Here is a 27,093-nt window from a genome sequence, read left to right as displayed (position 1 = left end):
TGCAATGCATCCACACTGACAATGTCTCGGTGATCTCTTCACACCTGGAATACTGAAGTCCCCCTTCTGTTATTTATTGCTACTTTTCTTTAGATCAGCTAATTATGCTTCACTTACTTAGGTACTCCAATGTTGGCTTCATAGACATAATTATTATAATCTTTTGATAATTGACCTTTATAATTACATAATAACATTCATTTTCTCTCATAACAATGTTAGACTTGGGTCAATTTTATCCAAGTTTAATCATATGTTCTCTTCTGGTTGGCAATGACACAGTATCTTTTGTTTTCCTTCCACTTTCATTGTGTGTTTTTAAAGATGAATTATGTTTAGAGAGCACCTATTTGGACAATTTTTTTTTTAGTGTTGCCTTGGTTTGTTTTAAATGTCTTTTTAATGTAATTATTTTATTTTGGGGTGCTAGAGATGGAGCACTAGGGTCACTAATGCTAAGCAAATAATCTACAATAGATACACTGGTGTTTGTTTTTAAATCCATGAAGACTGCTATTGTCTTTTGATTGGGAAACTTAATTCATTTACATTTACAGGAATTATTGATAGGTAAGGATTTTACTGTCATCATTTCACTAATTGCCTTTTGACTGTTTTGTATTTTCTTTGTTCATATTTTTTAGTTGACTATCTTCTTTTGTGATCTGCTTTTTGTTTGCTTGTTTTGTTTGTAATAGCATGCTTCATTTTATCTTATCTTTTGTGAATCTGCTCTAAGTAATTCTTTTTCCATGGTTGTCATAAAGCTTACATAAAGCCTTTTGTAACAGTCAGCAATGGGCTCCCAATGGGATTTGAACTACATATGCAAATTCTATATTCCTATCTCCCCAGGAAACATTTAGTCCCTTTTTAACCACTGTGAAAATATATCTTAGAGAGTCAGCTAAGGAGGAGGACATCTCCTAGGCTCTTCCCCTCTTTCTTCCTTTCCCTCTTGCTCCTCTAGGTCAATTGTAATGGCCATCATTTGAAACTGCTATTCTGACTTCCACTGCATTGAGGCTCATGTTGAAGATCTCCATGGAATTTTCAGCTCAGTTATTGTGCTTTCAAGAGCCAGAATTTATTTGGTTCTTTTCTACAGTGGATGATTTTTGGTGTTGCATGGCCCATTTTGTTCCTATCTCAGATTCCCATCTTGCTTAGTTGTGAATGTTCCCTTTCAGGTTTATGAGTTTCTTTACGACGGTTATTTTTTGTTGCTTATCACACAGTTCACACAACTTGTTGATCTTTACTTCTATGACTGGTAATTGCTGCTTTATTTTTCTCCTTTTTGGTGATGTTGCTGATTGTCCGTGATCTTTGTATCTTTCAAGCTGTCTTCAAGCAGTGAAAGCTCCTCATCAACCAACCCTTCTAGTGATCCTGCGCAGTTTAGTATCCTAATTATACTTCTGTTATTGTGATAAAACATCATAACAAAGTAACTCATGGGAAAAGGGATTAATTTTATCTCACAACAACAGGTTAAAGGCCACCATAACAGGGAAGTCAAGCTGGAACATAAAATAGCTGGTCACGTGATATCTATTGTCATATGAAGAAAAATAGAAACATATGTATGTTCACTTCACTTGCTTAGGGTCACCTGGATTTCCCCACTCATACATATCCAGCACCCCTAGGGAACAGTGCCACCTGCAATGATCTGTGTCTTTCTGCACCTGTTTATTATCTGTAAAATCATGCACTGAAGACCATTCCTTATTGAGACTCTCCCAGGTGGTTCTAGGTTATGTCAAGTTGATATGTTAACCATCACAGGAGGCTGCATGATCTAAAGGTGAGTCTCCTGATTGACTCTTCAAATGAGCGGACCTGATACCTGGGGTTCCAAGGAAAGAACACTAGAATAGGCCTTTGCTCCTTGAGAGTGGGCTTGGTGCTAACTTTTTGGATGTCTAGGTTTCCTTGTAGCAAGGTCCACTGAGGCGTGATAATTGTGTTCAGATCACTTGATATGGCATTGGCTGTGCATTGAATCTGAATTTTGAGAAACTAAGATGGTTTTGAGGTTAATATAATATGCAGATTCAAGGATTGGGTTTAGTTTCAGTCTGTAGGTTCTAAGCCAGTAATATGACTTACTGAATATCTTAGCCACTGAACTTACAGGCATGAACTTAGAGTCTAGCATCATGGGAAAAATATGGGCCCAGGGTCCAGAGATATCATCTCAAAGTCTGCTTTCATGGCTGTTGTTATAGTTCCCTGTAACATGGGTATCAGCCTGGCTCTAGGGTTCAATAGGACAGACTGATACTGGTGTCCATGAAATTGACTGTCACTGTTACTCACCTTTCTGTACACAGTTACCACTTTTCATCCTATGCTGCATGAGATGGGTTGATGTAGATAACAAAAAGTAGTCCTTTCTATCTCCCTTAATTTTTTTCCTTACTTGTGTTCCACTCAATTACAACAAAATCTTACTTGGGTATCCTCACTCTTTGGAAGATGTGTTTATGGGTGTAAAGGGGTGTTCTGGAAACTTCTAGCATCTTACTAGCAGTAGTTCCTTTTTTGTTCATTAGTTTTTAAACAATACAGCTTAAAAACTTAAACATCTAAGTAAATCTCCAAATTAACAGAGGTCTTATTTTATCAAATCAAATGCAATCACTTTGGACAGTACCTTATATTTAGAATACTTAATTAGACTGGAAATGAAATTCAAAGGTGCTTTATTTTAAAAGCTCTTAAATATTTCAAAAAATTCAAACATTTAAACTAGTATTTACTCAAACATATATAATTGTTTTGATTTTATTAGAATCACAAGTTGTAAAAGGCACAGTTTTAGGGTTAAATTTCTGGCTTGGTGACTTCACCGTTGTGCCTTTGGAAAGGTAAGTTATTTCTGTGATTGTATCCTTGTCTATAGAATGGGAACAACCCTACATCTATAAGGGGGTAATGCAGAGAAAAAGTTCATATAAGCCAGGATTACACAAGAAAGGACCTGGAATTTAATGTATGATCCATGGATGCTGGCTTATGTTACTAGCTTTAACAGAGGCTTGCTGAACCATTAATGGGGCCAATTATTACATAACTGGAAAAATGAGTAATCAAATAAGGAGGTGCTATCAGAACTCTGTCCATTCGCAAGGGGTGCTAAACAACAATGTGTATATCTGGTCTCAAGCTCTTTACAAGGACATTGTCCCCACAAAACAAACACCTCAAATTATCAAGTGAGGGAAAAAAAAACACTAACCTTTCTAAACCTATTCCATCCACTATGAAGAATCCTATATGTTCTCTGAATGGTGAGGTGTAATGGAAGCCAGAGGAAAATAAAATGTAAAATACAGAAAGCTGGTTTTTAATCAATTCAAATATTTAAAACAGGAGCTGGAGAGATGGTCCATCGGTAAGAATGCTTAATGTGTAAGCACAGGATCTGAGTTAAAGTGTCCAATCACCACATAAAAAGTTGAGTGTGGCCATGTACCCCTTAACCACATTGTTGGTACGGAGGGAGAGAGACTGGAGCTCCACTTCAGATAGCTGTATGCTAGCCTAGTTCCAGGTTAGACAGAGACCCTCTCCCAAGGGTGTAAGATAATGACAGAACAGGACACCTGACATACTCCTCTGGCCTCTATGTGCACTTGTGCACAAGTGGTGCACCCACACACATGTGCAAACACACACACACACACACACACACACACACTTAAAGGAAAGAAAAGTAGGTTGAGTAACTGCAGAAAAACCCAATGTGGCAAGTCCAAAAATCCAAATAATTGTAAACTGAAATCATAAGTCAGCAATGTCAGTAAACTGTTGAAAGCATTGATGTAAATGCAATAGAGTTGTTCTATACAAATCCATCACATAATAAAAGAGCTATATTAATAAAATATAAAGACATAAGTAGAAACTAAGTGCTTCCCTACACCACCATGCTTAAGTCTACCCTAGTTAACAAACACTGCTTAGCTGGTGTCCTTATACCTCTCAAAACAGGATTCATAACAGTAGATGAATGAATATAGTTTTGTTTATCGTTTCATGAGACGCTAGAACTTTCAAATAAAATATATGTTCAGATTAAGACATTTCAGATGGATTTTAAAACTAAACTTAGGCCCTAGTACAGACTTGTCTTTGGATAATAGGATCACTCCTCGGAGTTCAGGCCAGCTGTTTCTGGCAACAACATAGCTTTGGTTACAAGAGAAACAGGAGATTATGGTGCTCTCCAAAACTACTTTATCATGTCTCCTCTCCCTCATCTCCTTTCCATCCCAACTGACAGGTCAACAATGCTGAAGAAATTTCAGCACTAAGAACTTCCACTGACCCAGATTTAACTGTATCCCAAATTTAAAGATTCTGAAATATATCTTTGGGTAACCAATGCCTTTTCAAGTGTCCCAGCCACCCTTCAGCTCTCGCCAAAATTACCCAGAATAGTAGCATTGCCTTGAGATACTGTGGTAGCATTACCTGAAATACTGTGGGGGGAGATATTTAATACCGTGTTGTGGTTGACTTTCATAAAATTCCTATGTGTAAATCAGATTTTTAACTTCCTGGACAATGACAGTGAAATTCAGAGTCCTCTGTCCAATGCTGCCACATTTGCAAGAGGTTAAATCAGTCATTGACTTAAGCTTTTTCTATCAGTTATTGGAATTAAGATAAAGATTTAAATAAAATCCAAAGTCATAATAATCTAGCAAGAAGTTAATTCCGCAAACTCATGTCACTGATTATATAATTTGTGAAGGAAGAATCGACACATGTCTAATATGATTTAAATGAGAGTAAAACATTGGGCTTAATGTCATTGCTTCCTTTATCTAACAATGTCGAATTTGAAGAAATCTGGTGTACATCACCTACAATGTTTCTCCACTTACTGGCTCTGGAATAATGGGAAAGCCACTTAATTACTTGGAGCCTCCATTTTCTCTAATAGTAACTCATGTGTTAATTGAAAGGATTAAAGGAAGGTGACAGAGAACCGTAAACATAGGTGAGCTGTGTCAGCCACTGCTGACTTCAGGGACAGTGGGGTCAGCTCTGTCTTCTTTACTTTGCTTGAAATCTCACACTGCTCTTCTACAATCCAAATACCATCTTATAGACAATCATGTACAATGAGATCAAATAAGAGTTGTTTAAATAGAAAACAAGAGAATTCCTCACACTTTATTCCTTTCAAAGGATCTAATGTTTGATTCAGATGTACCCATTATGAGATTTTTGACAACTAAAATGCAATGGATAGATTTAGAAAGGAAAAAAAAATGAAATCAGAATCTCCATGAACAAAGTGGTAGACTTATTTACATTTCAAACTGAAACATGCTGTAATATTCCCTTTAATGTGGATGTGTTATGTTCAAAGCTGAGCTATTAAAGTACGGGGACTTTGCTGAGTTTAATGACAAAATCACTTTGTATTCTCAATCATACATATGTCATCTTTAGGGGATACAGCTAAAAGGATTGAAAACATAAATTTAAGCGGAGTATTTATTCAGTCTAGACTCGTGTTGTCTTTCCTTCAGAGTGTTTGCTGAGGAATCAGACTGGCAAATATAGCTCTGTCAACATCTGCTCTCTATTTCCAAATTGAGAGTATTCACAAGCAGAAGTTGGGATTACCTGTTATTCTTAAACCTTGGATCAAGCTATAAATCCACATTCCATCACTACAAAAAAGGTCCCATTTGAAAATATATCCAACATAACCATTAAGGTACATAAGAGGTTGTTTGTTTAAGTTTTACATGATTATCAATATTTTTCATTTTATCAAGTGGGGAAGCAGTTGGGTGTTTTCCTGAAACCATTTTAAGCAGATTGAGGCAGGAAGTGTCGCTGATAAGTGTAAGGGATAAGAAACATGCTATAGAAATCAGATCAAAGGCACTGTGGGGGCAATAATAGAACTGAAGAGCAGCTGTGATAGTTGAATCTTCAGAGAATGGATTTCAGTAGACAAGCACTCCTTATCAGATGCAACTGCCAGGGAACTGCTTGGTTGGCTTGCAAAGGAAGCTGCTGCTTTCACACAGTGTGAAGTGCTCAGTAGGGGTCCTGGCCATTCATGGACAAAGGCATCTGTAGACAGATGTGTCATGGAAACATTAGGCTCAGTTACAGCCTGCTGGAAACCTCTGTACCTGTCCACTACAGAATCTAACATTGGTGTCTCTCTGTGGACTTAGCCCCTTAGTGAATTTATGACTGCTGCACTTGACCTCTGAAACCTCACACGAGTTCCTCTCTTGTTTAAATCTGAAGGTGTAGCTGTGCAGTGCAAGCCACTGTGTGGTTGTTGATGCGTACTACTGATGCCCATCCCGGTTTTCCAGTCTCAACTGGAAGCTATTTAATCTTATTCTGTCCTCATGATAATGCTATTCAGAACACCTATTTTTTTTCCTTTCCTTTACTCAGATATTCCCTTTTATTCAATTTCTTTCATGGCTTTCTAGGATTTCCTCATCATTAATACCAAAATCCCTTCAGTGACCTAAAACATTTTAAGTCTGGTTTCCTATTTTACCGTTAATCTTCCCTCCCAGTCTTCTCCACTCTCTTCCCCCTTTGGTTCTCACTGTCAAACACACACACACACACACACACACACACACACACACACATACACACACATACACAAACACACACACATACACACACATACACATACACACACATACACACACACACATACACACACACACACACACACACACACACACACACACAGTCTTTCCTTGAATATGCTGGCATACCTGTCTGGTGCCTGAGACCGATGCACTGCAATTACAAAGTGGTTTTCTGCAGATGGTAATATGCCTCAATCCATTACCTCCTTCTGTTTTTTCCTTCACACCAACTTAACGGAAAAGCCTCCCATGATTACTTTGTTGGAGTTTTTCATCTTACTGGTGATGAGACCTGAAATGTGATGCAGTCTTTAATGAATTTACACAGTTATGTAATTTCTACCTTCACAAATGGAGATATAGTCATACAGAGACCTCTTCTTCAGGGTTTTAGTGATTTTGTTCATCTCTCAATCCCCTTAGCCAGATTTCTATGTGATCCTCCCTTGGAATTTTAAAAGACTGAGCTTAGAGATTTAATGAAAGGAAGTCCTAAATTGAAAGTCTACATTTTCTTTTCCTCACTTTTCTCCTAATGGGCACTGATCTTCAAGTCTCCTGCTCAGAATTGTCCAGAGCACTGGTTCTTACTTATCACAGAATCATCCAGAGCACTGGTTTTTTCCTCATCACACCACTGTTCTCTTTCTTTCTACTATTATTTTTATTTTCCCACTCTCAGCCTGATTTTAAGAATACATTTGTGCCTAACATGATTATGTACATGTACACAATTAATACTGACCATTCTCATCCTCCACCCTCTCTAATCCCCCTACCTGTTCTGTCCACCATATCTCATTCACAGAAATCTCTCTCACACTCATGTCTATTTGTTTTGTTTTGTGACCAACTGAGATGAACCAGGGCTGCCTGTGTGGCCATGGGTTTGAAGCCTGGTGTATATAACAATCAATACACAGCTGGAATCAACAGTTGTCCCTTTCCCAGAATCTATCAACAGCCAATAGTTCAGCATGAAAAGTTGCACACAAAGTATTGAAACCTGCTAAATAAAATGATGTACCTTCCAAGCACTAGAAACTATAGATAAAATCACCAGAATTCAGTCCTGGGCTTACCACTTAATGAAAACTGGTACTGTGAGTGACGTTTGATACTTCATAGTATCATCTGTTAAACTAAATACTAGTAATAATCACAGGTATTAGCAATAGATGCTATCAGTTAAGGCTTTTATTAGAAATTTGTGAAGCATTTAGACCAATGTGGGTTATATAGTACAGGTAATTCATGTTACTGCAATTTTCATCCTTACAATTTTAAATACACACTTCACTGTACATCACTCATTCTTGGGCTCCTCAGCAATATTATGAAAAATTAAAAACATCTTTAATCTCCACTTAAGTCAAAACATTAGAGTCTATAAAGTACATAAGAGTACAAATGACCATGATTATATATGGAAGATGATGCTATAACTTCAGGTTTCCCTTAATTAATCAAAATAATAATAGAACACATGACCTCAAGGGATGGGATCTGATGCTGCCACAGTGGGTTTTAATGGTCATTATGCACATCAACAGCTGCTCTGAAGGTAACTCAAATCAAATGCTATTAATACAAGAGGTTACTTTTCAAATCAAGTATTAGATCATTTGTAGTTTAATAAATTAGTTAAAATAAATTGAGAAAGTCCTATATTCCTCACAAGAGAGAGTTGTTTAAAATACCAAAGCCAGTAACATACAAGTGATTTTACATAAAGTTGAAAATGGAGCTGATTTCTACCAGGATCCAGAAAGGTTTTGTTCAACTAGAAAAATGTAAGAGCATGAATTGAAATGCTTTCACATTACTGCAATTCATGAGAGACACTGCCACCAGAGATGGGTCCCTGGCTTAGCACTTTCACCTTAAAAGAACTATATTTTATTCTGAATTACATGTTTACAACTTAATGCTTTCACTCATTTCTTGATATTTCTTATACAACTACTCCACTCAACGTTTTCATGGTCACACAAAGGACAAAAACTCAAAAGTGCTGTAAGAGAAACATTTTTTTTCCCACAAACTCCATCACAGCCACAAAGCCGAATACAATGCAGCTCTTAAAAAAAGACACAGCTCTCTAAGATATGCCTGAATGTACGACTAAAATGTATTATCATGGAAATGAAATGTGGAAAGCTTTGAACAAGGAACTCCAATTTTTAAGGATAGTAATACATCCATGTATGTATGCATGTATTATTAGCCATTATTACATGCACATATGTGAGGTACTTTTCTTGGAGCTAGGAGGGGTAAGAGGAGAACTAAGATTTTAGTTTCCTTATCGAAAACTTATGAACTCACAATTGAATTATTCAGCTTCATGTTTTGCAGCTCACATTTGTACCCCTAGAACTCAGTATGTAGGTTGATGATGCATTTAGACTTTAGTTTCAAGCTATAGTTGCAGAAGAGTGAAGGAGAAACAAACCAGCTATGACACCGTGAGGAAATGGAGGCAGTTGAAAGGGGAAGAGGATGAGGATTTAAAAATATGTCTGAACATATGTGAAAGAGATTAAAGAAAGGTTAGTTAAGGTGTAAAGGAGAAGTGATGCAGTGTGACAGGGATGAACAAAATTACTCTGAGATAGATGGAATGAACTTACAGGAGCGCAGTTGACTCATACAGTTTGTTGCCAGGGAATGGTAATGTCAACCCAAGACAGTTTGAGTGTCACTAAAAGTGGGTTAATAGAGGGGGTGGAGTAAAAATAAGAAGGTGTTTGGATTAAGAAGCAGCCACACGGGCATCTGAGATGGTTCGATATTAAACGTGCTTGCTATGTAAATGAGAGAACCTCAGTTTGAATTCCCAGAGGTCATGTAAAGCCAGGTTGGGTAGGCCATGTTTATAATTCCAGTGACCCTATGGGGTGGTAGATGGAAAACAGACAGGAGAACCCACTGAAGCTTTGGCCCAGCCAGCCTTGTGAAAACTGCACAGGGATAAATGACAAAGAAACTATGCATCAAAAAAGGTGTAAGCTATGGCATTAGCTAACACACACACACACACACACACAGCCAAAAAAAAAATAATGAAGAAGTGGCAACAAGTGGGTGAGATACACACAGAAATTTCCATGATGATGAGTACAGAGGTGTGAATGGTAACTACAGCTTTAAAAAAAAGTCTTATATAAGTCTCTGCATGTATCTGCAGATCTTAACACCAATTCTTACATTGATAGCATGTCTCAAACACAAAGATAACCAGGTTACGGAGGCTTTCTTGAATGTCATTGGTTTTTATAAGAATTATAAATCTCATCATGGGTTTATTGTTTTTCTCCACAAACAGAAACATAAGCAAAGCAACTCACTACTAAATTGAAGTTGGTGTTAAATGATTAACATAACTATGGCAAGGTACTGGAGTTCACTTACATTTCAGGGTTGGAGTCTGAGCCTGTGGAACACTGCAGAATTCTCTTCATTAAGATGGAAAGACTCTTGGCCAGACAATAAACATATAGACCTTGTGGATGAATACCTCCATCAGTGGTGTGGCTCAAGCCTGCCTCAAAATGTCAGATAGAATGTAGATAAAAGCAGATCTTAAGTGTCTAAAATGTATTTCAGCAGTGAGGCAAGAGGGACTCACATCTGCCCACTCCCTATCACCACTTTTGTGCGATGTTATACTACTAAACTACTTCTACTGCATCATAAAATGGGTATTTGTAAAACTACTTCTACTGCATCATAAACGGATATCTGTAATATACTCTGAGTCATGAAGAACTCCATGATGTTATATATTCAAGAATATTTCCTGTTGTCTAGGCTCTTGTGGTCTGTGCACCCAACAATCATAAAACAGTGAAACATTCACAAAGTCCCAGCCTTCACTGTATGGGATGATGAAAGAGGTGAAGGATCTGTCTTGGGGCATGACTGGTGCTACCGAGGCTGTGTGAATTGTGCTGTTCTGTGAGACATCATCCACCTCTCTAACTCTCTGTGTAGAACCACGTGTGGGGAATTTCACACTGCCTGTTACAAATCATAGTTCTGGACCATGGGTAGTGAACATAGCAGAAATCCTTGCCATGGGAGAATTTGCAAATTAATCTTCTTCAGGTGAATTAATGCAATTGTAAAACCATTATAATAAAATGATAGAGACCCTTGGCAGAGCAACTAGGGGAAATGTAAGTCCCCGCTAATACGAAATTCCTTTCTGGAATAAATAGCTTTTTAGAATTTTTTTTGTTACAAAACCTACTTTGTGAAAGAAAAATATTTTTTAATCCATCTGCATATTTGAAAACCAAACTTTTTTTTTGTTTTTGTTTTTCGAGACAGGGTTTCTCTGTGTAGCTTTGCGCCTTTCCTGGAACTCACTCTGTAGCCCAGGCTGGCCTCAAACTCACAGAGATCCGCCTGGCTCTGCCTCCCGAGTGCTGGGATTAAAGGTGTGTGCCACCACCGCCCAGCGAAAACCAAACTTAATGGTATTTTTGGAGAATTGTTTTTATCATAATGCTTTGTCTGGACATTATTTTCTTCCTTTCTTTTTACTTTTTTTTTTTCTTACCGTACAGGTCTTTTGCTTATTTGCTGTAGTTTCTTTCTTTCTTTCTTTTTTTTTTTTTTTTTTTTTGGTGAGGTTTCTGTGTTTGTCAATGTCTCTGTGTCTATGTTTTGTTTGTTTTTTGTGAGTGTGCATTTTCTTTGACTCTTTATTCATTTTGCCCTATTCAGATTTATTCATTTTTCTTTTATCTTATTTTGTTATTACTGTTTTTTATATGCCTCTTTTGTTCTGAGAGAGACCATAAAGGACGCAGATTTGGGTGTGTTGGGAAGTATTTGAACATTTGTGGAACACATGCTCTGTGCAGGTAACTGTGCCGAGTGCTGTAGAAATAGTAGTGAGGGTAGATAATAAGGTCAGCAACAGCAAAGGTCAGATAGTTTTGTGTGGAGTGCTGAAGTTAGTCAACAAAGAAGGAGCAGGTATAGAGCTTGTTAGCTTTGTGATCCTAGAATCCTCTAAGTGAGATGATCACTGAATTGTTATATGAAGAAAGAGGCAGCTAGAAAAATCAAGAGAAAGTTCACTTGAGGCAGAAGGATCTATAGGAGTGAGCAAAAACAGTGCAGAGGACTGAGGAGCAATAGATTGAAGGACAGCTGAGGCTGAATGAGAGGAAAGTGTGTACACAGAGTGCTGAGCATCATCAAGCCACAGAAATCAAGGGTTTAAAAAAAACTCAAAAGCCTCAAGTGGATTGTAGTTTTTGGTTTGTATTTGTATGAGAATGTTTTTAGTTTTTAAAATTATAATACAACATATTTTGAGTATATCTCTTTCCAGATCTTCCCCTACCTCCTTACCAATCAAGCTCCATTCATGTTCTTTCTCTGTCCAAATTAAAAAAAAAAAAAAACACAAACATCAAAACAAAACAAACACCCACACACACACACACACACACACACACAAATGATGTAGTCTGATTTGTGTTGGCCAATCTATTCCTCCAGAACATGAGACCTGCCCTGGAGTGTGGTTAATACACCATTGTTAGTAAATTGGAGAAAACTGAGTTTTTCGTCTCCCATCTGGCATCATTGCCAATAGATTGAGACCAAGTGTTCCAAGGTCTCTCATTCTCGGCACATTTTCCAGTAGTGGGTTACTGTATACTTCAAGAAGAAGCTTTGCTGATGAATGTTTGTTGCTGTGGGATGATCTGTATGTCAAATCTGTTGCTCTGATTGGTCAATAAATAAAAAAAAAAAAACCACTGATTGGCCAGTGGCCAGGCAGGAAGTATAGGCAGGACTAACAGAGAGGAGAATTGAGAGAACAGGAAGGTGGAGGAGACACTGCCAGCTGCCGCCATGACAAGCAACATGTGAAGATGCCAGTAAGCCACAAACCACGTGGCAAGTGGGCTGTCGGACTGCTGGGGCTCGGTGGGACCCGGAAAGAAGCTCTCCAGCTACAGTTTGTAGCTAAAGTTTTCTTGGTTCTGTTCAGCTCCTGCAGCCCTGCGGCCAGCCACTTGGACCCATGTAAACACACAGCAACTTATATTACTTATAAACTGTATGGCCATTGCAGACTTCTTGCTATCTAGTTCTTGTATCTTAAATTAACCCATTTCTATTCATCTATAAGTTGCCACATGGCTTGTAGCTTACTGGTATCTTACATCTTGCTTCTCATGGTGGCAGCGGCTGGCAGCATCTCCTGACTCAGCCTTCCACCTCCCAGAATTCTCCTCTCTCCTTATCCTGCCTACACTATACTTCCTGCCTGGCTACTAGCCAATCAGCATTTTATTTATAAATCAATCAGAGCAACACATCCCCAGCAAGGGTTAAATTAAATATTGATCTGTAAGTATACCAAATTGTCATTAGGAGTAATGTATTCTATGTTTTTATTCTAAAGACGAGATAAAGAGTAGTAAGTTTTCACTTAGGCCCGTGACCAATCTAGTCTCAAGTTCTTGACCACCTTAGCAGTGTCAGGTGTGGATTTCATCTCATGGAGTGGGCCTTAAAATCAGTCATAATGTGGTTGTTTACACCCGCAAGAGTTGTGCCACTATTGCACAAGTGTATCTTGCAGGCAGGTTGATACTGTTGGTCACGGGTTCATAGCTAGGTGAGACAGATGAACATTTTTCTACTTTGGTAGCATTTATAGTATCCCAGCACTATGATGCAAGTTGGTAGGAATGAATCTTCTAGTCAGGTCCCAGTTCAATTTCTGTGTATTAAATGATTTAGGTAGGTGATATCTTTAGCAACAGGACCTACTGTCCAATTTTGGAGTGAACCATAGGCCTTGGCAATAAATAGCCTGTATAAAGGGATTGGGGAAGCTAGAATAGATGGACTAAATGGGGAGGGGATGGGAGGGCAGGATAAAGAAGGGATTACCTGGAGGGACAACTAACACTAAAGACATTTAGAAATGCCATATGGAAACCTAGTACTCCAGAACCATCCTAAATTATAAACATATATTAAAGGAATCAAAATGAAGTCACCATATAATGAAGGAAGTGATGCCTCAATTTGACTTCTTATGCTACTAAATAAAGTCCCCAGTGCCAGGAATGGATCACATCTTGTTGAGTCAATTATGTTTGTTAATTAAATGTTTGAAGGAGATAGCAAGAAAACAAAAGTAACATTGTTACATGTGGTACATTTGTTGCTATGTACTTTCACATTTTATATAATTGTCCATTACAATCTTCACATTAGCAATATTTTTACTATTCTTATTTTAGATAAGAAGAAATGCAGAATCTAAGATGGTCAATAAATTGACCAAGGTCAAACATCAAATAAACTGGTATAGACAGGAACTCTGTTCTCTTGAATGGTAAAACTCTTAGTGACTATCAGATGAGTGATCACAAGAGAAGTTGGTTTGAGGAGGGAATGAGTATGGACAGAAAACAATATTTTATGCTCACATTTCTTTTACAAAATTTTACTCTGAAAGAAAAGTTATAAAGTAGAGACAATAAATTATTTACTTCAGAATTTGTTTGGATTTTGCTAAAGGACAGGATACAGTGAATAACACTACACAATTTTTTAGTTGACCATCAGCTTAAGTAGGCAGAATGTAGACTTTGGGAAAAGTCAACTTAAGTCTTTAGTTCTCCTATGTGTTTTATGGGAACATAGTTATATCCATCCACTAGCCTATCATCAAGGTTGGTTTTATCTGTACTTGGAGCTAAGTAATAACATCAGAAACTGTAGGACTCAGCAAACTCAAAGTATTTCCTATGCAGCTCTTTCCAGGAAAGTTTTCTTACCTTGGTCTGAGAGGAAAAGTAGAGTAGTTGTAACTGTTAGTAAAGCTATATTGGATTATATGAGCCTATTAAATGGTACACATGTAAACAAGATTGGTATAGTTCAACAGGAAGGAAGGATTTATGAGAAAACATGCTCCAGTAAACATGCAGTAGATGTTCTGAAAGAGCTGAAAGGACACTGTCTTTTATTACTGGGAATTTATGGACTGTGGTAGCTCTGGGGCAGGTCAGAGGCTGCAGCAGGGAGCCCGACGGCATTAGTATAGAAAGGGAAGGTCAGGATGAGGTGGGTCAAAAGATGGGAATTTTTAGTTTAGAACCATGGTGTGCTCTCAAATGTGGCCCAGTAGAAAGAATATAGACTTCAGACCTTAGTGACATGAGTGTGAGTCTCAGTTGGTCCCAGTTGTATACTCATGCCCTGGAAAAATATCAGTTCCCAGTTTGGCTTCTTATATACAGGATGGTAGTGTCTGCCTTTGAATCTTCCCATGGAGTAAAATAAGAAGCCATATACTTAACAGCATGCTTGGGCCATGTTAAGTGACTCCAGCAACCACACTATACCATTTTTTTTTTTTTTTTGGCTGTAAAGTTGTTATATTGTAAAATGCTGTGTAACTGAGGCTGCCATTCCTGGTGTTATATAACAAGCATATTTTATTGTCACTGGAGTCTAAAGTGAACCTTTAGCTTGGCTTTGTCCTCTTTTTCACTCAGTCACTTTTTTATGCTTCCTTAATAGACAGCCAATTTATCTTGTTCACGCACAGGTAGGAAATTTTTAGTATAACATCAATTTCCTTGGCAATGAAGAATAAATTAAAATGATTGACTAACATTACAGAAATATTTGTTGCAACTGCTATAATTTTAGTAGAATTATATAATACAATCAGGGTATTTTTTGACAAATTTGTGTTTTAATTTTAGTTATTTTTTATGAATGCTTTATTCATATCATATGTCTTTCTAGAGCTATCAAATGGCACAAATAGACTGACATACGTACATCCTTAGTAACTTTCTCCATATAATACTTCCTTTTTGATATTGTAATCTCCATTCATAAGTCTGTATGAAGCATTGCCCAGACATCAAATATCAAAATAAAATGAAATTGAAAACAAGGTATTTTAACATATAACAATGAGGAAATTTTCATACATCACAAATGGTCACAATATTCAGTTTAAACATTTGTGAGCTTTTTATACATATGCATGAAACATGTACACACACTCATATGCATACACACAGATACACAAGCAAATGTGCACACACACATGCACACAAACACACATTGACACACAGCACACACCAACTTGTGTAATAAGTCTTGATTGTTAAACCTTCATTAAGTTAAAAAATGATGTTTTCTTCCTTACTTACCCAGCTTGGTGACCAATTAAGAATTGGTTACAGTTATAGACACCTCAATTTTGCCACTAGATAAAAGCTTGATCAGTTTGGCTATGATGCCAGTAAATGGGCATTATATTATATCTTTTTAAAGCAAACCTCAAGGATTTTACTTAAAAGAGGGTCAAAAATGAAGAGTGTTAGTTTAGCAAAGCCCTTCAGAGGAGCACATTGCAAATACAGAAATTACCTCTTAAAATGAAGCGTGTCTAAGTGAAGCAGGCTGAATGCCTCCAGGTTATTCTGAAGCAAATGAGTCAGTGTTTAATCCAGCTTTTCTATTTGCATAGGGTTCCCCTGATGCACTTTCTTTAGCACCTCCTCCTCTACACACATACCCTTATTTTCAGGTACTTCCAATTATCCTCAATTCTGATGTTTGACCATATTGCCAACACAGCTATTTTCTTCACAGCTGATTTTTGCTTGTTCATGCAGTTATAACTCATCTGGAGCATGGCTTTTATCCACAGATACTCAGGGAGATCACTTCACATGCATAATCTCACATGTATATTTCTGTCTTGAGTATATTTTGGGTTTTCATTTCAATCCATTCAAAGTGTGTTTAAGCTTATAGCCAAATTCTTTACAAAATTAAAATGCTTCTCGCTATGTATTTATATTTAGTAATTTACTTATCTAACACATCTCAAAATGTACCCTCTTAATAGCCAAAGTTAGTCTTCTAAACATATCATTAACAAGTTTTAGAAATAAGTTAAAATTTGCTTGTATATATTATATTAAATATTGTAGTATAAACATAATCAATCCTAATCTTATTGCTACTCTTTCACACAAAAGAAAAAAAGAAGACTCCCCAGTACTCTCTTCCCATTGCATGCTCTTATGAATTTAATCAGAGTCACGAACTGTAACCCTGGTTAAAATCTCCATCTGATAACAGACCAGAAGATTTTCAGTAAAGTGTTTTACTTTACTTAGTGTGTATTGTCTTTTGGAAAATTAGTATGATCCAAACTTCACTAGGCTGACAGGAGAAGAAGCAATACAATTAATGTGTGGAAGGTACTTAGCATACTGCCTACATACTATCTTCTCAACTTTAATAATTACTCATCACTTGAAGGACACTGGCATGAAACAGTATACTGGTGGTCTCGTTAGATGGACAATGTAATGACCCTAAGGGTTTAAAGAACCATTTACAGGAGTTTATCTTGTCATTGGCAAGTTGGCATTTGGGATGCTAAAGTTCTACTGTACTATTCTGTCTTTTCAAAGGCTGCACAGTTTCAAAGGCTGTCTTGATGTCCCCTCTTCTCTCTGACACTTAGCACCCTGCCCCCTCCTTCTTTTTTACCTTCCACTTACTTTTCACCTCTCTTCTTTCTTTTTTTTTTTTCTAATTCTCTGCTCTTTCCTCCTTTGTTTTCACCAGCACTTTGTGACTTGGACTTCATCCAAAATGCATTCTTTCAATCAATATACTCTTTTAGCTCAGCACTCAAGGATAACTGGCTTGGTCTTGGACTATTTTAATTACACTTCTCAGAGAGAGACTGACTTGGCCTACATTGCCTGTTTTAGCCAATGGATTGATTCCTAGTGGTGAAAATGAGCACATGGGCTGTGGGCATATGACACTTATTTTAAGCTTTCCCTCCAGAGGTCATAGTATGGCAAGCTCACTGAGAGGAGATGATATACTCCTTATCTCCAGTATAAACCCTGAATGCAGTGTGTGCCTGTGAAATAATGACTAAACAAATAAGATGACACAGATTCCTGAGCTTATTTTAGTAATTTAAGGCTTATTTACAGCTTTATTAGCTTTGTTAACAACTAATAACTAACATATGTTGAGTATTTATCATGAGTCAAACATCTCCAATGCACCTTCCATAAGCCAAGTGGCATACTGAGATGCTTTTACTCTGTCATACATAGTCACCATGCATTATATGGCAGACAAAGGATTGCAAGTATGCACTAACATATTACTACTGATATCTGACACTTTGCCACAATGATAAAAATAAGGGATGGAGATACATGGCAGCCACTTCAGAGAGAATTAAGAGATCAAAGAGTTTCCTGGTACACAGTGCCGATGACGACCTATAGAGTGTACCTCTGTTGTTCCCAACAGTCATATTCTTTCTCACTTTTCCTATTGTCTCTGGTTAAAGATCTCACTCTTACTTTGATAACTCATTTGATCCATATCCACTTGATCACTGATTCCCATGGCTAGTGTTATCATATGAAACATTTTTATTCAAATTGTATTACATTATAGAGTCCAAAGCCAGACATTTCCAAAACCGCTTTAAAGGATATGTGAGTAGAAAGAATAGTGGGTAGATAATAAAAGGAAAGTTTTCTGTGCAAGAAAGAATAAAATACACCTTTTTTTCCCATTTACCTACTCATTGAAGAATTCCTGTTAAAGATTGATTTTTGACTCTTTTCCTTTTCCTAATCCTCTCTAATCACTCTACCTGAATTTCCATATTTCCTACAAATCACACATAAAGAAAATCCTTTAAATAAGCATATCACTTTTGTCTGGTAAGTGTAGCTCTCATCACCCATCAAAGGAGCTTCTTTTTGTAGCAGACAGAGAGTATTACAGAAAGCCACAGCTGCTCAAAATGCAGAAAACACCTGACCATGCATTGCCCATCTCCAATTGATATGTCCATGATACAATCCCTATACCCAAGGCTCAGGGAATATTATGGAAGAGGAGGCAGAAAGCTTATAGCCAGAGGACTAGGATCGTGCTGCTAAATAATGTCTTCCAACATGACTGGAAGGCTGAACCCATGAAATCTCAGCAATATGGGCTGCCTAAACAAGCCCTGGCAAATGACAACAAATGGCAATTTGTATCTGGCAATTTCAAAAGACCCCACCCATCTCTGCAAGGCTGGAGAGAGAGAGAGAGAGAGAGAGACACACACAGAGACACAGAGAAAGAAAGAGAGAAGAGGAGAGGAGAATGAGGAAAGGGGAGGGGAGGGAAGAGGAGAGGGGAGGGGAGGGGAGGAGGGAAAGGGAGGGAAGAGGAGGAGGGGAGGGAAGAGGAGAGAATATGAGAAGTTAGTCTTCTCCACGGATGAGTCCCCTGAAAGTTTATTCAATACCAAGTGATCAATCCTAAACACACATACAGATAAACACTACTAAATAAACGTATCAAGTAGTATAAATAATTATAATATATGGTATATAATAATTAAAAATAAGGGCCATAAATTTGAGGAGTTGTGGGACACATGGGGGGATTTGGAAGGAGGAGAGGGAGAGGGCAAATGATATAAACACATGCAGGCATCAACTCATTTCGTGAAGTCCAAAATGTTTTATTCCCTACTTACACAATTTAGCAACTAACTGAGAATAAGATACAGGGATCAGAAAATTCTGTCAACTATAGGATCTGTAAAGGTCAATTAAAACATAACACTTAGTGCCCTGAGCAAGTGCTAGGTCTGCCTCTGTGTGGTCCCTCATGTCGGGGGGGGGGGTCATTGTTGATGAGGCCATCTCTGTGTGGTCAACTCTATGCTATGGGCCAAATCAGATATCACCTCCCAGAACAATGCATGATCATATTCACTTTTTCCGCTCTTTCTATAGACATCCTGCCTGGCAGCTGTCAAGAGTAGAGTTCTCAGAGTAAGCTGTGTAGGGAATGATGTTTGCCTCTAAAATATCCTAGTCCAAGCCAACAAATCAGTAGGGGTCTCTTTATAATGAGTTCTTGCCATTGCTTGTGAGTCATTAGTATTATATTTCATATTGCCCTGGTACAAAATCCTCTGATATCTCCTTAAAATCATGGTATTAAAGTTATATTAGATTGTTATTATAATATTCACAGGAGTTTGATGTTAAAACTCTCTCTCTCTCTCTCTCTCTCTCTCTCTCTCTATATATATATATATATATATATATATATATATATATATAATGCAGTCCCTTTTATTAAATATGCAGTACTATATATGTATAAGAAATAGTACCTAAAGCAGTGGTTCTCAATATTCTCAATGCTACGACCCTTTAATAAAGTTTCTCATGTTGTGGTGACCCCCATCCATAAAATTATTGTTGCTGCTGCTTCAGAACTGTTATTTTTATACTATTATGAATTGTAATGTAAATATTTTTGGAGCTGGAGGTTTGCCAAAGTCATCACGACCCACAGCTTGAGAACCACTGACCTAAAGCCTTTGTGAAATGTTTATTTATGACTTTTTTCTTTGTGTATATGGAATTATAAGTCCCTGGAATCGAAAATAGCTTTATAAATTGTGTATTTCAAAGGACTATTTGACATTACAATTAAACATATGCATGATTTAATTATTTTAATTATGTATGTGCATGTATCTGTGATGGGGTATGCAAAATTTTCATAATCTCATAAATTCCCAGCTGGGAAAGTATTGATTTCAATCCATTTTTATTTTTCAATTCCTATTAGTAAATCTTCTTATGAGCTCTCTTTCTTTGACCTTTAAACACAAACCTTACTTTTAACTTATAGATAATTGTTAATTAAGGGAAATACAGCCTTAGCTTACTGTAGAATGATTCTGATACAACATGAATATTTAATTACAAGTATGTATACAATCTACTAAAAGAAATAAAGGAGTTGAACTGAACCAAGTGAGGTAAAACTTCATACCAGCTGGTTACTTGAGAAAATACAGGTGCAAAGCTTCAGGGAGAGGAATTGATCCAACTATAAGCATGCATTGAAGGTTTACTCCTTTTGGAAAAATAACGTTTTTGCATGTCTTCTCTGAGCTGACTGTATTCCTTTTTTTTCTCTGCATAACGCTTTCAAACTGAGACGGTAGCTCACTCGCTTTGGCACCTAAATGAATATTTAATGCAAGGAATTCGGTGATATGGGGAGGGGGAGGGATAATCAAAAAAGCCAGAGATATAAAAATTGAAGTTATATTTAGTTTAATTACTGCCTTAATTGGTCCCAACTATTGATTCTGTGTGATCAAAATGGAGCTTTCAAGGTGTTATGTAAAAATAGATTGATGTTTTCCCACTCGTTCCTGAGCATATGTGATGCTCACTTGACTTTACAAATTCTTTCAGTCAAAGGAGAGCATATGGAAGAGGAAAGGAGCTATAATAAATGATCCAAGATGGAGAAGTACACGATGCTGCAAAAAGTGGAGGAAGAAGGTTAAAAGCCACGGTATCATTGCATTTTAGGAAGCTAAACAGTGATAGAGTTGATGTTACTAGACAAGTTTAAAATAGAGGATTGTAGTGAGGCAATAAATTATCTGCAGTGGAAGGACGAAGTGTATCAAAAAGAGAAACCTCTTTTTTTTTTTCAAAAATAGATTATGTAGATTCAAGTTCAAAGCTCTATCTGGCTGTTATATGCCTTTTACAACCATCAGTTTTTCATACCTACTTCTTTCATTTTAAAAATGAGATAGTATTTAACTTATAGAGCTATTGTCATGGCAATGGACTGTAATATGTTTGGTCTTTTAGAGGATGCTAATTCAATAGTTTGATGGTAACACTATAAACTCCAATCCTTCTTATCATCACTTCTCTTTCCTTCAACACAATCTTACCTATTGATTGCCCTTGTGACTCCAATGGATACCAGACAGAGACTTCATTCTCAGCATCAGATACTGTAGTTCAAGATTTCTCTGGTCTTGACCAGCCCCACAGGCCCAGAACAGCCGCTTATAAAATAATCACTTAGAAGCTTATATTAATTAAAACTGCTCGGCCATTAGCTCAAGCCTACCACTGACTAGCTCTTACACATAAACTCAGGCCATTTCTGTTAATCTATATGTTGCCACATATTCCATGGCTTTACCTGTGTGCCATTACATGCTTCTCCCTGGATGGCAGGCTGGTGTCTCCTGACTCTGCCTTTCTCCTCCCAGAATTCTCCTTGTCTGCTTAGCCCACCTATACTTCCTGCCTGGCTACTGGTCTATCAGCTTTTTATTTATCAACCAATCAGAACAACACATTCACAGCATACAGAACATCCCACAGCACCTCCCTTTTCTGTCTAATCAAAAAGGAAGGTTTTAACTTTAACATAGTACAATTACATATAACGAAACAGTTATCAAACAAGAATTACAGGTATAATATTTAGTCTATTTATATTTGGGAAATGCAAAAAAAAATATTCTATTTATCCTATATTTGTGAGTCTAAAGTTTTATATCTAATTTATCTTTTATCACAATCAAGGAAAATTATATCTATTCTTCAACTACATGAAAGACCCCAGAAAAAATATAATATTACCTAAGTAAACAGAAAGAGCATTCTAGGCAACTTCCCAAAATCTAGAACAACAGATAAAGCTGGCTACCTGGATAATTAAACAAAGTTCTTCTGCAACATTGGGGTATCCATTCTTCAGCCTACAGGCCTAGAGTCTCTAGGTTGCTTCTCTCTGTGTCCTGTAGAATGTCTGGCAGTTTCTTCTGAGAAGCAGGAACCTGAAGGATCATCTCGCCTTGCAAAGTTCATTGGTCACCTTCCTATGGGTCCTGCATGTCCAGTCAATACAACATTTTGTCAAGCAGTCCAAACAAGAACAGTTTCTTGCCCAAATGGCTATTTTTGTCAACAAGAAGATAAACTCCATATGGAGTGTCTTTGACGTCCATCCTCCTCTCTGAAGTAAATCAGTCCTGCCAGGAGCAGATGTGTCTCACTGTACAGAAAGTTTAAGTTTTTAAAACATTTTAAATGCCATATTCTGTAGGTCTTTGAAGTATTTGAAGATTACCTACCTAACTGAATTATAACTATGTATACCTAGAAAACTTAACATGACTGTTAAGTTTGACTATCATAAAAGACTAATTATTAATCTGTATATCTTAATTATCCATTACAACTTAAATGAGTTACATAAACACAATACCTTAAACAAGAGTAGAAATATATATATATATATATATATATATATAAAATAACAAAATTAACTTTAAATTTGTATCAATAAACTAAAATCTGTACCAATGTAAAACATTTTAAACAAGTTGCTCTTTAAAAGAGTTTCAACAATCCACCCTTTTATCCTGTCATATCTATATCTATTGGTGAAATTATTAAGGCCACTCCACGTAGTTAAAAGGGAGGTTTATTTTGTGGGTTAACTTACAAGTGAAGGGATAGGCTACAGGGTCTGGAAAAGGTGTGGCGCAGTCGTTGGTGTTCTCTGGAGAACTCTGCTTGGTCTACTTCCAGCGTCCAGGGTCCAGGAACGAAGAGAGCTGGTGCATCCAGATCTAGGGTCTTCAGCGGCCTCTCTCAGCCCCGCCTTGTAGGCATGACCATTACCGAAGCCTCAATGGGGGTTGGAACTTCCAAGTCAAAGGTGGAATGGCTACCCACTACATATAACCTATATTTCCGTACCAAGATACCTTCTAAAAGAATAAGAAAAATTCTGGCACATTTTAAGAAGTAGTGATTAAACATTATATGTACCCTAGCAAGTATTCTATTTGTGAAGCAGATACTTTTCATACCAATAACTTAGTTGTGCTCATGGAATATTGGAATGGAGATAATATGAAGTAACAGGATTGTTATAGGTAAACAGAATAGATTAAAGGTAAGAAAAGAAAGAGCCCACATTTACTATCAAACTTACTTTATTATTAGGTAAGAAATTATGAGTAGTCATGTTTAAATTTGTACATATAAATTCAATTTAAAATACCCTAAGTATTAATGTTTATTTTAACCATTACTATAAGGAATATTAAACTGAGTAAATAATTATTAGAAATTAACAAAGACAAAAAGTAAGAATGTTCTAGGCTAATGGTGCCTTCTAGAGGAGTGCCTAAAGTGGTGTACCTTGAAACAAAAGAAGCGAATTGAGTAAATCTTCAAGAAAGAAGTGCAATGTGATCTCCTGTAATTGAGACAGTGTAAAGTTATCATGTAGAGTTATCATGATTAGCTTCAGTTGTCAGCTTTGGAAAAGAGAAATTCAGTTGAGGAACTGACTCCAATAGACTGGCCTGTGGGCATATCTGTGATGCATTTTATTGATTGCTAATTGATACAGGAGGGTCTATGCACTGTAGATTGTATCATCCCTAGGAAGGTGGTCCTTGCTGGTATGAGAAAGGAAGCTGAGAAAGAGCCTAGAAGCAAGCCAGTAAGAAGCATTTCTCCAAGGTTTCTGCTTTAAGCCACTGCCTTGGATTCTTTCTATGACGGACTATAACCTGTAAGCTTAAATAAACCCTTGCCTCTTCCAAGTTGTTTTTGGTTGGTGTATAACAAAAAAAGAGAAGCAAAGTAGGGCAGAAGTCAAATGGTATGCATAGACTTGTAGAAATCTAAGTCACAAATATGGAGAATGTTTGAAGCCCTACCCCTAGTTGAGAAAGGATTGATAGTTGGTAGCTACTAGGGGAGAAAGAGTCGGGCTTTTTAAGAGGTACATCTCCTGATAGATTTCCAGTACTCTAGTGAATGACCCTACACCCTGCACATATGGGCAACACCAGTTGGGCTCAGTGAGTTATTAAGGAAAATTAAAATAAGGAAATTAAGTTAGGAAGTAGCATAGTAGAAGGGGGTCCAGGAGGAATTAAAGAGTAAAATAAATGGCAGTTAGTATCAAAATATATTTTATATTATATGTATAAACTTCAAAGCATATACTATGCATAGATTTAAAAGTAAGGCAAACTTCAATAGCACGTTGACTGGATTTTGAACATAAAATGCCTTGTGAGTCAGGGGAGAAGCATTGCCAGTACAGTAGGAAGGCAGAAACCATCAGGTATTTAAGGGAACTGTATGATGCATTGAGAGAAGAACTGATCTCTAGAATGATGGAGAAATAAACCTGAGATTCCTGGGTAGTCTAGAGAGAACTCATGGTAACTTCTGCAAAAAGTGAATGTGAATGAGAAGAATGAGAATGAAATTTCAAGTGTGTGCACAGTTATTAAGTTATAAGGGAATGAAAGCAAAGATCCAGATGTCAGGAAAACTCATTGAGGCTGGGAGTTCTAGAACGGAAAGAAATTTATGCTCTTTAGAAGTATAGCAACAATGAAACCCCTGTTTAAAAGAGGTGTTTTGTTTAGTTTGAATTTAGTACATCTAAATTAATTAATGGGACTTCAGTTATGAGTACTGGGAACACTCAAGGTCTGAAGCTCAGAAAACTGATAATGCTGAAAAACATGAGATTTCAGAATAAAAGAAGTTCACGAAATGAAAAATAAAAACTTTTCTCATTTATTACTATAACAGGATCATGTAAGATTTATAATTTCCATATGCATTTATATATCTTGCCAAAATTTATTCACCACAGTGTTGGTATAATTGTCTTAACCAAACTGATTTTTAAAGAGGTTAGACATTTGTCCCCAGTCTTGCTGTCAAAAGCTGAAAAAGTGACTACACTTGTTATTGTCTTACTTGTCTTTAGTAATTTATATTTAACTTAAATTGATGTGAAAACATCTGGTTCTAATATATCAGTATTCAAATCAGTAAATATGTATATGCATGACATCCACTATGAATGTTCAGAAATTTTTATTTTTATTTAATAACAATCATTTATGCTGTGACCTAAATTTCTTTATATTCTGAACCAATCATAATTTGTTGACTTGGAATTTATGTTATTAAAAGATATAAAATGAATTGATTGATATGCGAAATCTTAGGAAAATATGAAATTAAATTGCCATGAGTGAGTCTTAAGAGGTAGCACATGTGAATATCTGCAGTTACCAAATTAAATGAACCAAATGTTACCTGGATTTTAACTACAAATATGATGCTTAGAAGTCGCCAGTTGGACAAATGATGAATACATTTCCATTCAAAAAGAAAAGCATTACTTTGCTTTCATACTGCACTTTTGTCAAATCCCAGAGGGTCAGAAACCAAATAATACACCTATGTTTAGTATTAATTTGTTTATAAGGACAGCTGTCCTTCCTACTGTTCAAATTTGCCTCGTAAGTTTGTGTGCTATGCAACTTGACTCCTCCTCCTGCAGATGCTGCTTTTACTGTTCTGCTTCAATTATTTTAACCCCTAGAGTTTCTATTTTATTTCATGTTACTTAGATCTATATGGATTATAGATGAACAAATGTATATATATATATATATATATATATATATATATATATATATATATATATATAATGTACATATATGTGCCATGTGTGCTTTATATATCTATGCATGCATATATATAATGCATAAAATAGTAGTTGTTAAAGAGTCTGCCTTACAAACGGGCTTTTTCTACTTTTTCCTTGGAGATGACCTTCTTCAGTGAGGTCTACTAAAGACTCTAACAAGCTGGTTTCAATACCAGTATGTGGGTAACAGGAGTGTTAATTCAGTGAAGATTATTAGTTTATGCATATTCATTAAATTTGTTTTTATGCAGCCATTCAACTTAGTAAATGGTTCCAGCCAGAAAGGGCTCTAATTAGAGAAATTAATTAGGGCTTGGAAAGGTATGGAGAGATTTGTGTGCATTTGGAAGGAGTATTTTTCTCCTAGTGAAAAAAAAAAGAAAACCACCTGCTGGGGGAGGGCTGGCAAACGAGTTTGCATATATCTGAGACTGTAATAACATGGAGTGTTTCAAGCCATACAAGCACAAAAGAGAGGAGGTATATTGTTCAAATTAGCACATCTCTGGCAGATTAAAGCATACCTTGGCCTTTCCTTGTTGGAATTTGTCTTTTATAGCTCCTTACCAAGATGCAAAATCCACATTGACCCAACCCACCCTTGAAGCTGCCAGGTGAAATAAAAGTATTCTCATTGTGGAGAGTGTTTCTGTGTCAGTTTGTGATGTTTCTTTCTCCTCAGTTACCTCCATGGTGTCCCTGCCACCAGAAGCCAAAAAGAAGCAGCTGTTCTGAATATGTACAAACAAAAGAAGCTGTTTCTATAGCAACCATAGAACCCTGTGGAAAATCTCTCTCTCTAACCTTAGCCAATCTCTCCTCTTCAAGCCTCCTTCTTTTCCTTTTGTGAACCAGCAGATTGCCCGTACACAGAAAGGGCACTTGATGATTTCACTGCACATGGGGGTTAGAATGACCACTGCTGTCATACTTCACAAGAATTGAAAGTCTTGCTCTTGGCCAAAGATTCTGAGAG

At 36.9% G+C, this 27,093-nt stretch overlaps 1 long non-coding RNA gene across 2 annotated transcripts; it reads right to left on the bottom strand.

Annotated features, from left to right (window-relative positions):
• Positions 1-5,313: 5,313 nt before the first annotated feature.
• LOC131909178 (uncharacterized) lies at positions 5,314-26,849 on the bottom strand. Of its 2 annotated transcripts, XR_009378795.1 has the most exons (4): positions 26,642-26,849; positions 22,281-22,628; positions 6,789-6,954; positions 5,314-6,111 (listed from the first exon to the last, which is right to left on the bottom strand). It is a non-coding gene; the product is annotated as an uncharacterized LOC131909178 (long non-coding RNA). The 2 variants fall into 2 exon arrangements; XR_009378794.1 differs by lacking the exons at positions 5,314-6,111; positions 6,789-6,954 and adding an exon at positions 20,853-21,081.
• Positions 26,850-27,093: the final 244 nt, after the last annotated feature.

The sequence above is a fragment of the Peromyscus eremicus genome, chromosome 4, assembly GCF_949786415.1.
Source record: "Peromyscus eremicus chromosome 4, PerEre_H2_v1, whole genome shotgun sequence".
NCBI classification, from domain to species: Eukaryota; Metazoa; Chordata; class Mammalia; order Rodentia; family Cricetidae; genus Peromyscus; species Peromyscus eremicus.
Note: the sequence above shows the minus strand (reverse complement) of the source record. Positions and strands in the feature narration are given on the sequence as shown.